This window comes from Pseudorca crassidens, chromosome 16 (genome assembly GCF_039906515.1).
Source record: "Pseudorca crassidens isolate mPseCra1 chromosome 16, mPseCra1.hap1, whole genome shotgun sequence".
Classification (NCBI taxonomy): domain Eukaryota; kingdom Metazoa; phylum Chordata; class Mammalia; order Artiodactyla; family Delphinidae; genus Pseudorca; species Pseudorca crassidens.
This window is the reverse complement of record NC_090311.1, coordinates 45,176,436-45,192,030: the sequence shown is the minus strand read 5'-3', so window position 1 is coordinate 45,192,030 and position 15,595 is coordinate 45,176,436. Positions and strand designations below refer to the sequence as shown.

At 43.5% G+C, this 15,595-nt stretch overlaps 1 pseudogene; it reads right to left on the bottom strand.

Annotated features, from left to right (window-relative positions):
- Nucleotides 1-2,698: 2,698 nt before the first annotated feature.
- LOC137208493 (eukaryotic translation initiation factor 2A pseudogene) lies at nucleotides 2,699-3,426 on the bottom strand (annotated as a pseudogene).
- Between the last annotated feature and the right edge of the window lie 12,169 nt (nucleotides 3,427-15,595).

Genomic DNA, 15,595 nt, shown 5'->3' with positions numbered 1-15,595 from the left:
CTTTTCCTGCAGTTTCTCCTGCCAAAGAATTAAGGAAAGGATGTGGGTCATAGGGCTACAGCAGTGCAAGGAGGAATTCTAACACTTTCTCTAGGACTGGAGGGAAGGTCTGTTTCCCTTCAGTAGATGCTGCCCTTTGCTTTTCATGTGGTGTCTGGCTCACCTCATCAGAGGTTCTGTGCTGGGAAACCAGTGCCATTGCTGGCTTGGGTGGCTTATACTAAGATATACAGGAAGGAAATCAAGCCCTTTATTTCTATTATCTCTCCTTGGGCAAAATGGCAAGAAATTTTGCCTTGAGAGCCTTTATTTCATCCAGGAGAATCGCCTTTTCCCTTCGGGAGAGATTCCCACCTCTCCAAGCAGCTGTTGCTCTAAGTAACCATTTACTTCCCAGTGACCTCAGTTGGAAGGTGTCCTGTGGCATCAGCATCCTGTTTCCCTGGTCATCATCAGTGCAGCAATAAAGAGCACGACAGCAGGAACACACGCCCCCATCACAGCTTGCTTTCCACGTTATAAAGTTTGAGGACAGCGTCATGTCACCCACACAGGGAAGGAGCATAGTTCTCCAGATGAGTTACAGCATGGGTGGTAGGATCAGCTACATAAAGTTCAAAAAATGAATCCTGTGTCCTGCAACAGTGCAAACAACTCAAATTTGCATTCAATATAAAAGCGGAAAATGGAGAAAAACCAGGGAAGACCTACCACTCTAAGGGTAGACAGTATCCTCTCCAGAAATTTCAGCCAACACCTGCCTCTGCTGGGTGCTTCATGGAGCCCTGCTTCTGCAGAGCATCTCGGTGTCCAGACCACCATGAATTTGGACCTGGAGGAAACGTGACTTCCTTGGCTTCCTCCGCAAGTGTCATTCCCAGTCAGGAGCTGAGGGGAGCCCTCCCTCTGGTTTCTCAAAGCAGTTTCTCTGGAGGTCCCTTTCTTGCCACATTGTATTATTTTCTCCATGTTCTCATTTTTTTTGTGTTTGTTTCTTAGATCTTTTACCTGCTAGAAACTTTAACATATATTATTAATGTCTTTCCTGACAGTCTCCACACGGAACTTTTTATTATATCTCGACTATGTTTAGACAAAGCTTAGCTCATGGGTGGCACAAAGTACATATGCACAAATAAATGGGAAGGGGTTCCCGCACACCAGAATTTTGTGTCCAGCGCCATCTCTGACCATTCCAGACCACCAAAAAGATTGCCTCAATTCCTTTTTGTGAGGAGGAATGACACGTACACATATATTCAGGCTCCTCACTGGAGAGAGCAAAGCCTGAGTCTTGGTTTAAAAATGAAAACTTTAAAGATTCTTGAAGAAAGTGCACTATAAAGCAATTGTTTTCTTCAAAATTACTCTATTGAGTTTATGCTGATCAACAAGTTCAGGAGAAAACTAATATTCATTCTAAAGTTAGAGAAACAAACTTTAGTTCACCTTGCTTGTTTTGCACTACTTTTAACCAATCTAATGGGTTACATTTATTTAAATTTAAGATGCCTTTATCCTTAGATGGTAAATCATACTGAATAACAATGATACTTGACTTTCAATGTCTTGAGCTTAGCTAAGAAATTCACGTCTCTTTTCTTTCTTTGCATTTTCTCAAAGGCTTATTTAATTTAATTTTTTTTATATTTTATAATTCTTGTTTAAAATTTATTTTATTCAAGTATAGTTGATTTATAATGTGTTAATTTCTGTTGTACAGCAAAGTGATTCAGTTATACATATATATACACTATTTTTCATTGTGGTTTATCACAGGATGTTGACTATATTTCCCAGTGCTAGGTCATGATTAAAAAGTCTACAGATAACAAATGCTAGAGAGGGTATGGAGAAACGGGAACCTTCCAATGCTGTTGGTGGGAATGTACAATGGTGCAGCTACTATGGAAAACCATATGGAGGTTCCTCAAAAAATTGAAAGTACAGTTGCCATATGAGCACAGCAGTCCCACTCCTGGGCATATATCCAGACAAAACAGTAATTTGAAAAGATACTTGCACCCCAGTGTTCATAGCAGCATAGCAGCACCATTTACAATAGTCAAGACATGGAGAAAACCTAAATGTCCATTGACAGATGAATGTGTGTGTGTGTGTGTGTGTGTGTGTGTGTGTGTATACATATGCCATATATATATACAATGGAATATTACTCAGCCATAAAAAAGAATGAAATAGTGCCATTTGCAGCAACATGTATGGACCTAGAGATTATCATACTAAGTGAAATAAGTCAGAAAGAGAAAGACAAATACCATATGATATCACTTATATGCGGAATCTAAAATATGACACGTCTCTTTTCTATAACATGTATTGAGAGGTAGGAAAAGTCCATTTAGTGGACATTATTAACTAATTTCACATACATGCCAAATCTTAGATAAATGGGTGCATTATAGATGAGCAGTAAGTATGGGTATACGGTGGCCAGGCGACCTTCAGAGTGCTCTAGAGGGTTTAATACACAGGATGTGTTTCCACTGATTTATGCTAAAACTTGCCTTCTCTGAATCTTTAACATAACCAATTCCAAATCTACCTGGAGAAGGGTGGTATCTTTTACAATTTTCTCCAAGTCATTGTTTTTCTAGCCATGTTTCGGTTGCTGCTTGCTCTTCCAGGGTTCAGTTGCTTGTGGGGCTGCTTTAGGATACTGAATTTTTCATCTGTCTCACGGTCTCCAGATGTTAACCGAGATACAGTGTTCCTTGGTGTGCTCTGTGGGGCAGGGGTAGGTGCCATATCTTGGTTCTTGTCGTTTCCTGCTTTGCAGCCTTCTTAGTCTCATATTTCCTTTGATTTTCAAGGACTGCTTTTGATAATGGCTTATTTCCTGGTTGTGATTTCTTATTCTGGAGTGGTTTCTTCTCAGGCAGCTTGGAACTTATGATTAGTTTTTTTTTCTTAAAGCTGAGGGTCTATCAACCATTGTGAATTTATGTTACTAATTGGGTACTTCCCTTAAAACTGCTTGGTGAGCTATTGTTCTCGCTGGAAATAGTCCATCCAAAAATGGTTGCCAGGACAGGGCTGGCATAATACCAAACTTGTACCCATTATTAACGCACAAGCTGGGAGCATGCATGGCAGTAAAAATGTGCTCCCCACCTGGGCACCAAGCAAAGTATGTAGGATCAGAGGTTACTGGTTTAGAAATAGGGTTGCACTTAAAAATATCCCGTGATTGCATTTGTCCCTCATATTTCTAAATCCAGCTAGCGTTAATATATGGCCATGAGGACTAAGTAAGCTACATTAGAATGCCAGTTCCAAAGTCAAACGCTGATCACATTTCAAGCTGAAAATCATCTCTTTGGCAGGCATAAATCCATAAAGAGCATAAAACTCAGTAGACCTAGAATTCCAAATTACATCATAAGCGGAGCTGTGCTTTGGTAATTGAACAGATTACAGCATTTCCTCCATTTGCTGCAGGTAACACATCATTTGCTCCCTGTAGCGGGAAGTTCCTGTCTTGTCAAATCTGTCCTAGCCATTACAGCACAGCAGTTGCTTTTTTATTCCATAGCATCATAACCTTATCAACCTTAGAGGAATGATCATTGGCTAAACCTGCATGAGGTCCACAAAAGTTGGGGTATAGACATAACCTAACAAATACAGGTGCACTTTTACTCCCTGGAACACTCCCCTTGAGTGATTGGAGTCCAAGTGATGACACACAATATTTATGCAATTATTATGTGCAATAGGTACTCAATATATATTTGTTAAATGAATTAATTGTCTTTCCCCCTTGCCCTCAGTGCCCAACAAGCTCAGAAAATAGCTGTTGATTGAAGAATAAATAGATGAATGAATGACAAATACATATTTCTATTGTTCATTCTTCTGCAAATGCCCTCCGAGCATGGCGAAGCAGCCCCTGGGCATGAGAACACCTCTTCCCCAATCTTTCTCCTGCTTCTGGTCATATGGCAGTGTTGTTTATAAGCAGGTTTCCTTTGATCATTTCCAAGACAAGAATGAATTGTGTGTTGGTGAAAGACATGACTGTGGAATCCTGAAATATCTCCCAGCTCAGCTTTTTTTTACTGGAAAAGAAGAGACTGTGGATGGGGGACCCTGAATAAGAGAAAGTTCTGATTTTCCTTGTCTGTGGTTTAGACTAAAATAAAAGCGAATCCCTGACCTGGTCTTCCCTCTGACTAGGTCTCCTACTCCTGTGCATTTTCTCCAGTTGGGGATCTCTGTGAATCAGTAGGTCTCAGGCCAGGCCAGAGTCACATGGAAGCTTGTCAAATGGTCAACCGGGGAAGGCGAGTGGCAATAGGAATGGTCTGAAGATGAAGCAAGGGGACTTATCACAGCAACCACCAAGACCTGCCTCCAGATTTACCTTTTGTCTTCCCTTCCAGGGACCTTGGTCTCTAACCCTGGCCATCCTCACCCTCCTTTGGAGAAGCCTCCTTCTAAAACTGACTGTAAAGTAGGACATGTCCCTCCAGGTCTGACTCCCACCCCTCGTGTCCCAAAGACCAGCCTAAATGGGAAACAAGAATGCTCTCCTGACTTTCCAGAGCTTCCTCTCCCCACAGCTGGGCACTGGACTCGTACATGGAAGGATCTGTCTGGGAGCACCAGGAAAGGTGGATATTCACAATCCCATATCCAGGTGTTCTGTCCAATTAGTGAAGCAAGGCTCCTATGTGGGAACCCAGGCTCCTATGTGGGAACCCTTCTTCACATGCCTGTCCTCCCAGTGCCTGGCTCTGAGGGGGACCCACTCTTTCCACCAAGGGTCAGACTCCTGGTTTGTGTCCTGAAGCTGCCTTGCATGTTCATACTTTTGGTTCTTTTGGTTGCTGGTGAAAACTGGCACACTCCACATCTCCATCCAAGTAACTCATTTGTTTAAAATTTTGGAACATCTGAAAAATCAAGAGTGTTAAAATGTGTGAGTGTGTGTGTGTGTGTGTGTGTGTGTGTGTGTGTGTGTGTGTGTTTGAAAGAGCATATGGGAAAATCCCCTTCCCCCGGCTCTTTATAACCCTTCCCAGACACTAAAAGCACAATGGCCGTAATTCTCACCCATCCAAAAAAGTGCCGAGTGCAGCACTTTCTTGTTTTATATATCCTTGCTCTTAAGTGCTCACTGTTTGGATTTCTGATCCCATAACTTTATTTAAAAATTGAGTTTTACTGATGAGTCCCAGGGATGAAATGTACAGTGTGGGGATTACAATCAATAATAACGTAATACCTTTGTATAACGACAAAGGTGGCCAAAAGGTACAAACTTCTAGTTATAAGATAAATAAATACTAGGGATATAATATACAACATGATTAATATAATTAATACTGCTGTATGTTATATATGAGAGCTGTTAAGGGAGCAAATCATAAGAGTTCTCATCACAAGGAAAATATATATTTTTCTTTTTCTTTTCTTTTGTATCTATAGGAGGTGATAGATGTTCACTAAATGTATTGTGATCATTTCATGATGTATGTAAGTGAAATCATTCTGCTGTACACCTTAAACCCATCCTGTGCTGTATGTCAATCATACCTCAATAAAACTGGAAGAAAAATTTTTTTTTAATTTAAAAATTAAAAAAATTGGGTTTTAGTGGAACTTTGCACTATTTCAGCTTTCTTCTGGCCAAGGGCTTCGCCTCTGTGGCTGCCCCTCCTGCTCTGTGAAGCTGGACCAGCATGACACCTGCTGCCAGTGGTGCTACAGGGTCTGGTTAGGGACATTGACCATCATGTGACAACGGTAACTCCAGAAGACCCTCACACCACAGAAGAAATGTCACGTGGATCTCGCAAAGTCCTATACTTTCTGGCGCTTGGCTGTCCCTTTCACTTCGTCCCCTGCCACTTTGCAGAAACCTGGCGCTCTATAAATGCTTATTGAATGAACCTTCCCACTGTCCTTTGCTCTTTCCACTACCCACATTCTTAAGATTCTCTGGCTACATCATGCTCTTCCATGAGTCTGAGCCCTTGAACAAGCTCTTCTGTCTTCCCATGGTGCTTTGAGAATGCACCTTTTCCAGTTTCACATTAGTAAGTTGGGTCCCTGTGCTTATCCTGGAAATGGAGAAATTGAAAAATGTCTGCAAAGCAGTTGGAAGACTGAAAATGATACCATAAATGGTCCTGAGACATCAAGGAAGTTTTGGAGGATAGGAGGCTGACGGCATTGGAGCCAGTGATATCCAGATATTTAGGATTCATATCTGAGGGGCAAGGCATGGGCTTCTGCAGAGAGCCTGTAATTCACTCAACTGAGAGTGTCAGTGCTGGGAGCGCTGGGGATCACGCAGAAAGCAGGGTCAGAGGGAAAGACTTTGGGGACCCTGCTCATGGCCTGCCGAGCTTCCTTTTGCTCAGCCTGTGTGTGGAGGAGGAGGAAGTGCCTGCAGGCTCTGAGCCCCAGTGGACAGGGGCACAGGGAACCTTGGCTGACTCTGGCCTACACCATAAACCAGGAAACTCCATCCCAGTGACTCAGCCCTGCAATGAACTCCTAATTCGCTTGGTAGTTGAGGCAGGATGAGTTAAACTATATCCAGGCAGAAGGCAGGATGATCAAAATCTATGAAGTGAAAAAAATGAGTCACAAAAGTTACATGTATACACAAATAGTGCATGCGCACACACACTCATACACACCCCTTGAAGAAAAATCGCCACCATACTAACGCAGGATGCAGGCTTTTAGGTGGATATTCTCTTAAAGGTGCTGTCTTATTTTTGCCCTGTGTGATGGTCCAGTTCCTGATTACTGAGGGGCTGGCTGATTCTGATTGGTTTACGGCTCCAGGAAACTGACCCCCAGTCCTCTGCCAGCACATTCCAAGTCCCCATTGCCCTTCCAGGGTGGTTCCATTTCTGCTGTGCAGCCAGTCTGCTTACTACGTTGACTATGGTCTCTCAACAGAAGCAGTAGATTCTTTGTAGGCTATTTGCATTTCATCGAGCTTGGTTTGATGTAGAAACATTGGCTTGACTATCGACTTTTAAGTAAAGTATTAATTGTGTCAGTAAAGTCCTCTGGGTTTTTTCCCGTTTCTTCAGGGCCTGCAGAAAAACAATTGGATTTTCTTTTAATGTTAAAAAGGACCGATCTCAGCCACCTTATCCCTGGCTTCTTTCTCTCTGCCTCTGCATAACCCCTGGCCTGTTCCGGTACAGCAATTGGGAGGAGAGTCTTGCCTGCGTGGTCTGGGCCACAGGGGATACCAGGTTCTGAGGATTCAGCCAGAGGTTCCAAGAATACCCCTGGGAGACTGGCACCCAGCCAGCCATTTGCCTGACTTGGCTGCAGCCCCAGCCTGCCTTCGAGGTATTTAGCAAGTGCAGCATGAGTGCCGCTGGCATGGCCCCCAGTGAGGGAAAATAAAACACGTCATTTCTCAGGGACAATTCTCAGTGTCAAGTTCAGTGCTGTTCAAGTGGCCATGACAGAGGAGTGTGTTCACCTGTCCCCAGAGCGTCCCCCTGCCCTCCCAAAGGCCTGTGGGACAACTGCAGGCATCACTTCACAGGAATGACTGCCCAGAGGACACAGGAACAATGAGAAAGTGATCTCGTTCTGTTTTCTATGAAGAAGTGAGCATCACCTGAATTCCCACTATTTAAGATAATCACCGTTAATATTATAGAACCAACTTTCTTGTATATTTTTAAGCATGTATACACACACACACACACACACACGCAGGTATATATATATTTAACTGTATATGTAATTGAATCCTAGACACTTCAACTATTATGTTATGAGAACCTGGATATTCATTAAATCTTGTGTTTTTGCAGGCATCCTCTGACACTGTCCCAGCCGTGAGTGGGAAGGCTGCCCCATTACTGCCGGGTGGGCATTAAAGTCCAGGCTCTGACGTGGTGTCCACTGACTCTGGGGAGTGGGAAGGAGCCTGGAATTCCAGGCGCCCTACTTAGTTTACTTTGCCACCATCTTGAGGAGGGCTGGCGGGATTTGCAGGGAGCCTTATTACACCCCAATGAGAGTGGAAGTGTTTGCCTGTGCTGGTGGGGAGGAAGGTGGGGCTGCAGTTTTTTCTGTGGTGTCTGGCTGGATTAAAATGGTTACTGTCAAAAACTTTTCTGTCTTGTGATGCTACCCCCATTCTGGCCCTTTGGCTATAAAAAAAAATAGTTTTTCTTGGTGGGGCCTTTTTTTTGTACCTATTGGCATTTCCAGCTCGCTGTCTTCTCCAGCACCCAGTCTAGAATAGGTGAATCCAAAAGAAAACCCAAGGAACTCACCACCATACCATGGTTTGGGTTCTGAAGTCCCTAGCCAGGCTGCCTTTTTCTCTCTGCTTTTCAGCTTTCTTGATTTGTTTTATAATGTCCAGCTTTTTTTTTTTTTTTTGTGGTACGCGGTCCTCTCACTGTTGTGGCCTCTCCCGTTGTGGAGCACAGGCTCCGGACGCGCAGGCTCAGCGGCCATGGCTCACGGGCCCAGCCGCTCCGCAGCATGTGGGATCTTCCCGGACCAGGGCACGAACCCGTGTCCCCTGCATCGGCAGGCAGACTCTCAACCACTGCGCCACCAGGGAAGCCCTAATGTCCAGCTTTTTAGATGTACTCAGGAGGAGGAATAGGAATAAGTATATTTACTCCGTCATTGTAGAACTGGAAGTCCTCAATTATTTTGTTTTTAATGTTTAGGTTTTTTCTAGACGGTTTATGGCTCAATTTTAATTTTATACTATCTGAATGTCTTTGCATTTGGATTCAGCCCATTCACATTGATTTCAAATATAGATACTGAGCTATTCATTTCTTCCATTTTGTTTACAACTTTTGTACTTAGTGGTGATTTTTTTCTTTTCTTAGTTTGTTGATCTAGTCAGGTAAAATTTTATTTCTCTTCCGGGTGCCCTGGTCTCTCTAACTTGGATATTCTATTATGCATTTCCATTGCACTCTAGGTGGTTTCTTATCTTAAGTGTTCCACAGCTAACAAGTGCAGAGTTCTGTTGCTCCTCTGAGTATTTTGAGATCCCGGGGCAGTTTTCATCTAGAAACATAGAAGCTGCGGCTTCTCAATCAGTTCCTTGGAGCAGGCCCAGATGCTTACGCCTCTCTGAACGGACATTGGAAAGCTAAGTTGCGGAGGCCGGAAGCAGAGGAGGTGGCCCATGTTGACTCTAGGGATATCTCAATATAGCTGTCTTCTCTGGGCATGATGACAATTCCTATCAGTTAAGGCAATGGCAGCACTAAAACCTCACACCACCATCATCTGCTTTTGTTCCATATTAAATGAATCCACTGGTCACAGCCCAACAGGAGCCTGGAGAGTCCACTTTGGACAGGGAACATAATTTCAAAGAAGACCCTCTGGCCTCAAGCTGGTTCTTTTTAAAAGGTGACATGAGGGCATGACCTGGAATCTCAAAGAATCTCAAATGTCTGTCTTTTGGGGACTGGCCTTCCTTATCCGTCATAATAGTTTGGTGGATGGAGATGGAGTGTCTAGGTCTGGAGCCATCTGGGCTGATAGGACATTGGGTTAATTGTTTCCACCTGGCACTTGTCTGTCATTCTTGTTGTCTTCTAAAGGACCCTTGTATTTAGGCCACTGTTGGTGAAGAAAAGCAAAGACTTGTGGCATTTTTAAGTTTTTTTCTGAAACAGCATGACCTCCCCAAAATGCTATGCCTCTCAAGTCCAATATTCACTCAAGTTAGGTCAGGATGCAGAGAGTTGAATACTAACTGGGTGTGTACCCCTTCTAACTCTGAACACTTGCTTACCCTTTCTGTGCCCCGAGGTTCCCCTCAAGAATTTGTTGTCAGCAATCCAAGGTTAACCAAGAAATCATATAGAAAAGTATCCCAGACTCAACAAAGGGTTCTTAAGTTCTGTCCTGCTGGTCTGACGTGGTGATCTTCTCTTTCTGTTGTATGCTAATACACAAGAGAGTGCTATCAAAATGTGTTTTAATGCAGTGAACCTGCTTAATCTCTGTGAAGTCCATTTTCCAAATAGAAATATCTCACTTATACATATAAAATTCAGTTTCTGAAGAATTTTAGGCTCTTAATGTTTTACAGTATCAGCCCTCTAATTTCACAGTAGGAAAATCTCAGACCCAAAGCATGGCTATGACTGACCCAGGGTCTCCTGGCCCCCAGCCCAAGTGCTTTTCTCCACACCCAGTAACTCACTGGCCTTTTGGTGCTATCTGGCTGACCACAGAGCCGTGAGTGGGATGCTCATATGGAGGGATGTAAACAAGGCAAGTTTCACATCAAGAAAAATGCCATTTTCCCTCTGCCTGACTCTTCTCCTCTGAGCTGTCTCATACTGTGTTTTGTCCATAACCAGAACATTATCCTCTGAACCATGTTACGTGTCCTCATCCAGCGATTAAGCACACTGTGTGGAAAATGTGCTTATTTCTTCCCCTTACCCCTTCCTTCTATCTCCTTTGGTTTGGAAATACAGCAGTGAACAACACAGACCAAACTCCTTTCCTCATGAAGCCTTCATTCTCATTTGGGGAGACATAGTATAAAGAAAAAATGAGGAAAATGTAAAGTATGTCAAGGGGTGATATGTGTTATGCAGAAAATTAAGTCAGGGAAAGGAGACATGGAGGAAGATCTGCAATTTTAAGCAGTTGGCTCAGAGAAGTCCTCATGGTGAAGGTGGCATTTAAACAAAGCACTGAAGGGAGTGAGGAGGGAGTCCTATGGAGGGCTGGGCAGAGACTGTCCCTGGTAGGGCGTGCAGCAAACATCACCTCCCCGTGCTGGGAGCACTCCTGGGATGTCAGGAGGAGACCATTGTGAGTGGTGCAAAGTGGGCAAGAAGCAGAGCGGCAGGAAGTGAGGAAGAGAGATAATGGGACAGGGGCTCGGGGTGGAGAGGCAGGGGCAGGCTAGCCACGAAGACCTTATCAGAAACTGTAAGGAGCTAGGAGGATATATTGTACAGCACAGGGAACATAGCCAATATTTTATAATAACTATAAATAGAATGTAACCTTTAAAAACTGTGAATCAGTATGTTGTACACCTGTAACTTATATAATATTGTACAATGCCATACTTCAATAAGGAAAAGAAACTGTAATGACTTTGACTCTCATTCTGCGTCTAATGAGGAGCCATTGAAGTCTTTTGAATGAGGAGTGACATAACCAGCTTTTCGTTTTAACGAGTTCACTCTGGTCGCTGTGTGGAGTTAGAGTGTAGGGGGCCAAGGGCAGGGGAGGCTACTGCAGAGATCCAGGCAGAGGTGGTGGTGTCTGGACCAGGGTCGAGGTGATGACAAGTGGTCAGATGCTGGACGTATTTTGGAAATAAACGTGAGAGCCTATGCCGAGGGATTCTGTGAGTGTGAAACAGAGGAGTGAAAAATGACTCCGAGAGTTTGGTGAGCAAGACGAAACTCATTTTAAAAATGTGAAATTCAAGGTACAACTGGCCAAAGACAGATAAGCCTGGAGTGCTGTCCCAGGCACAAAGTAGTATCCTCACTTCTGCCCACATCCCATTGTCCAGAATTCAACCTGTTGGTCCGATCAAACTGCAGAGGAGATCTGGCAACACACATTTCCCAAATGCTCAGGGAGAGGAAATGTTGTGGAGAACCCATGACATGACTCTGCCACAAATGGCTTAGCGAAACAGTGCATGTTCGGATGAGGGAGCACCATGCGGCCATTAAAAGTACGCTCTCCAGGCTTTTCTGTCCCCTCCTCAGTGACAGTGGATGGCAGATGGCAGATGGCAGATGGGAGCAGCCCGGATCCAAGGGTCTCTGCTTGGGGGAAAGCTGCCTGGAGATGCTCAACGTACATCAGAGTTCGAGTAAGAAATAAACCTTTGTTGTGTCCAGCCATTGAAATTTCAACATTTCCTTGTTAATTCTGCATAGCTTAGCTTATACTGATACATCACCACATTTATTGCACAGCTGTTTGTTTCCAATTTCTTGTTTTAAAACAAAGCTTCAGTGGACATGGTAAAACACAAATCTTTGCTTATACCTCTGACTAAGATCCTTGAATATATTCTGATTTTTGGAAAATGTATATCACCCCCTCCCGTCACACACACACAAAGTAGTACAAGAGAGTATCCATTAGAACTTGGCCTTATGAAAATTGTTATTATTTTTAAAAAACTTTGTTAATTTTATAGATTGCAAATAGCACCTCATTGTTTTAAATTACGTGGTTTGGATTTCTAATATGGTGGAGAGCATCCTTTCCTAAGGCCTCTCTGGGAAAGAGGGTGGGTGCTACCGAATGGTCAAACGTGCTGGGCGAGAGCGTCCTCTCACTTCTCTGGCGTTCATGCATCTTCCGTATCCATGAACTGGGACTTTTTTAGTTGAACTCTACCTATGAAGAGAAGTGCCTTTGGATCTGTCTTAACGATTAAAGGCAGACCTTGTTTTACTGTGCTTTGCTTTACTGTGCTTCACACATATTAAGGATTTTTACAAATTGAAGTTTTGTGACAACCCTGCGTCAAACAAGTCTATTGACACCATTTTTTCCAATAGCATTTGCTCACTTCGTGTCTCTGTCACACTTTGGTAATTCTCGCAATATTTCAAACTTTTTCATTATTATCATACTTGTTTTGGTGATCTGTGACCAGTGATCGTTGATGTTACTATTGCAAGAAGATTACAACTTGCTAAGGGCTCAGATGATTGTTTATTTTAACAATAAAGTATATTTTAACTGAGGTACATACACTTTTTAAAAGACATAATCCTATTGCACCCTTAATAGACTACAGTACAGTATAAACGTAACTTTATGTTACTGAGGGACCAAAAAATTCTTGTGATTTTTTTTATTGTGATATTTGCTTTATTGTTGTTTTCTGGAAATGAACCCACAACATCTTTGAGGTCTGCCTTAGACTGTCTTGTCAGTAGCCTGGATGAGCACTGTTTTGTCTGGATGAAAATAAAGGTACTGATTCTTCCCATTTTATGTCTCTTTAAAAGAAAGAGAGGCTCTCCTGGTGCTCCAGGGAGAAGCCCTTAACAATTCAGGAAAGGCTTAATGGACTCCCACCGAAATACAAGGAACTCATGAGCTATTGGATGAGGTGGACAGATGCACACATCACCACACACCTCACAGTAAGTTGCCAAAGAGTCAATCACGGGGTTTCAGGAACACAGAGAATAGAGGGCCTTTCGGTCCCGGGGGTGCTGGGACATTCCAGATGAATCTCAAGGGTGATGTTCCGGGTGATAACCGAGCTTGATCTCTGTTCCGGGTCCCAGGCTTGGCCTTGTCTCCCACGACAATTCCCACAGCAGCTCCTCTAATGGAGTATACAAGACAGGTTTTCCTGTGCTGAAAGGTGATCAAAACGGACAAATTGTAAATCTATAGCTGTTGTTTTGTCAGCATGTGTATTTTTACAGAAAGGAGCAAATCTCTGCTGAGCTGGCCAGATAATCATCTCTGCTTTTCCTTACTTGTTCAGAACTGTGAAAGAACGCTCTTGGCAAGGACCTGGTTTTAATCACCTCTGCTTAACACAGAAGCTTTTGAAGGCGAAGGTGCTTTTTGTAAACTGTGGCAGGGTCCCAAGGCATTAACATTTCAGACCTTTCCTCAGTATGGGAAATGTCTAGAGCAGGGCCGAGGTACCAAGCCTGTGGAGACAATCCCCTGCACAGGGAGTTACTTTAATGCTGCTGACTCATTCCTCAAAGACATGTTTTTCTCTAATTTTTTTTTTTTTTTATCCTTGAAAAACTGCAGGCCATGCAAAGCTAGAGACTTCTGGGTCCAAGGAATGTGTCAGCTAGCTTTCGTTTGGTACAAAAGGAAGGCTTTTAGGAGAGATTTAGAGAAGCCAGAGGCCTTCTTGGAAATGGTCCCAGAGATGATGAAGACGCTGGAAAGATGGAATTTAGAAAAAAGGCAAGAGGGTTTGGGTGACTTCACTAGGGACAATGGGGAAAGTCTCTTTCCCTCGTGAAAACTGAGAGTTAAAACACAAATAGAGTTCCCCTGCCCAGAGATTTCTCATTAAGAGCTGCATGGTTTGGTTGGGGATGTAGGGACCTGGGGACATGCAGGTAGGATGTAAGACGGAATCCTGCAGGTCTTTAAAATCAGGGACAATATCCATCCTTTGACCTGGTTTAAGTATTAACTGCTTTACTGGCAATGTGGGTTGCTGATGCCTAACTTCTGGGGATGGAGCTCTGAGGAGCATAGGAAGGATGAGAATGAGACGGCAAAAGCTTGTGATATTTTGCTTTCAGAATCCCTAACTCAGAGCATTAACCTCTGGTTGCAGAGGACCTGAGTAAACACTGAGTGAAATAGGCTCATGGAGCCTGGACGTGGCTAAGAAAGTCATGGTGAATACATTCTCTCCATTCCTTCTCAGGTCGGTATTGACTGACTGAGCTCCCAACTGTTCTCTCATTTCAGGGGAAGGGGTTCCTCTTGGAAAACGCAGCTGTTGCTAGGAGTTCATCTTTGCCTTGGGTTTCCTAGAGCTCCCAAGCCCATGATGCTCATCAGATGTGGCATCTTGATTTGCACTTGGCTCTCTGATTTGCTTTACATCGAAGGATTTTGCTGGGTCCAGGAGATCCTGCAGCATCCAGCCCACTCAGGATGGTCGAGGAGCGCCAATTCACAACTTTGAGTTTTCCACGGATCAGAGAGCTTCCCTTTAAAACAGAACATATCAGAGGCTACCTCACTGGTGAGAAGTAGGAGAAAATATTCAAAGGGAGGAGTCCATGAATGTCATTGAGAACCTAAGGATGTCCATGTTCCGTGTAATGTATGGTCTTCCCAGGATCACTTGGTCTCAAAGTATCGCTTGCAGAAGGAGAGCTAAGAGGGAAAGAGGAGGCCCCAGCCCACTGCCCACCTCCCTGGACGTGGTTCTGAAGGCTGGGATGGCTGTTTAACGACTCTCTGTGACCATCACACAGACGATGCTTCTTATTCAGTCATATTTATCTTCCCAAGATTCGGAAAAGCAAAGCCACCCGAAATGAGACAAATTCTGCTCCACATTCAAATATGTGATTCAGCTGCAATTGTGGGCTGGTTTCTGTGTTCAGTGGAAAAGTCCAGCCAGCAAGTGTCTAGATCACAGCCTAGTGGGCAGGGACAAGTGTTCTATGAGGTTATGGTCTGACAATAAAAGCTTTGGACCAACAGATGGTGTGTGGAATTTGACCCACGGACACTTGGAGATTCTGGCATACTGGGCATTCATTTCCCCTGACCCTCCTGTGGGCCTGGCAGCCGCTGCCCATACAAGAGCCATGGTTTGTGCTTTTGTTTACTTCTGTCCATCTCTGGCATCTCTGCATGTGCCCTGAGCCAAGGCCTGTGGGCTGCCTGTATATACTCTTGACAACTTGAGTTTCTACTATCAGTGGTAACACTTAAAATTTTATTTAATGTACTTTACTAAAGTGAAATAATATGACCACATAATAAAATATTTTGGAAAATAGAGGCAAGATGAAACTATCATTTTAAATCTCATTACCATATACACTGCCATCATTTCTTCCAGGAATATTTCTTACCATAATTG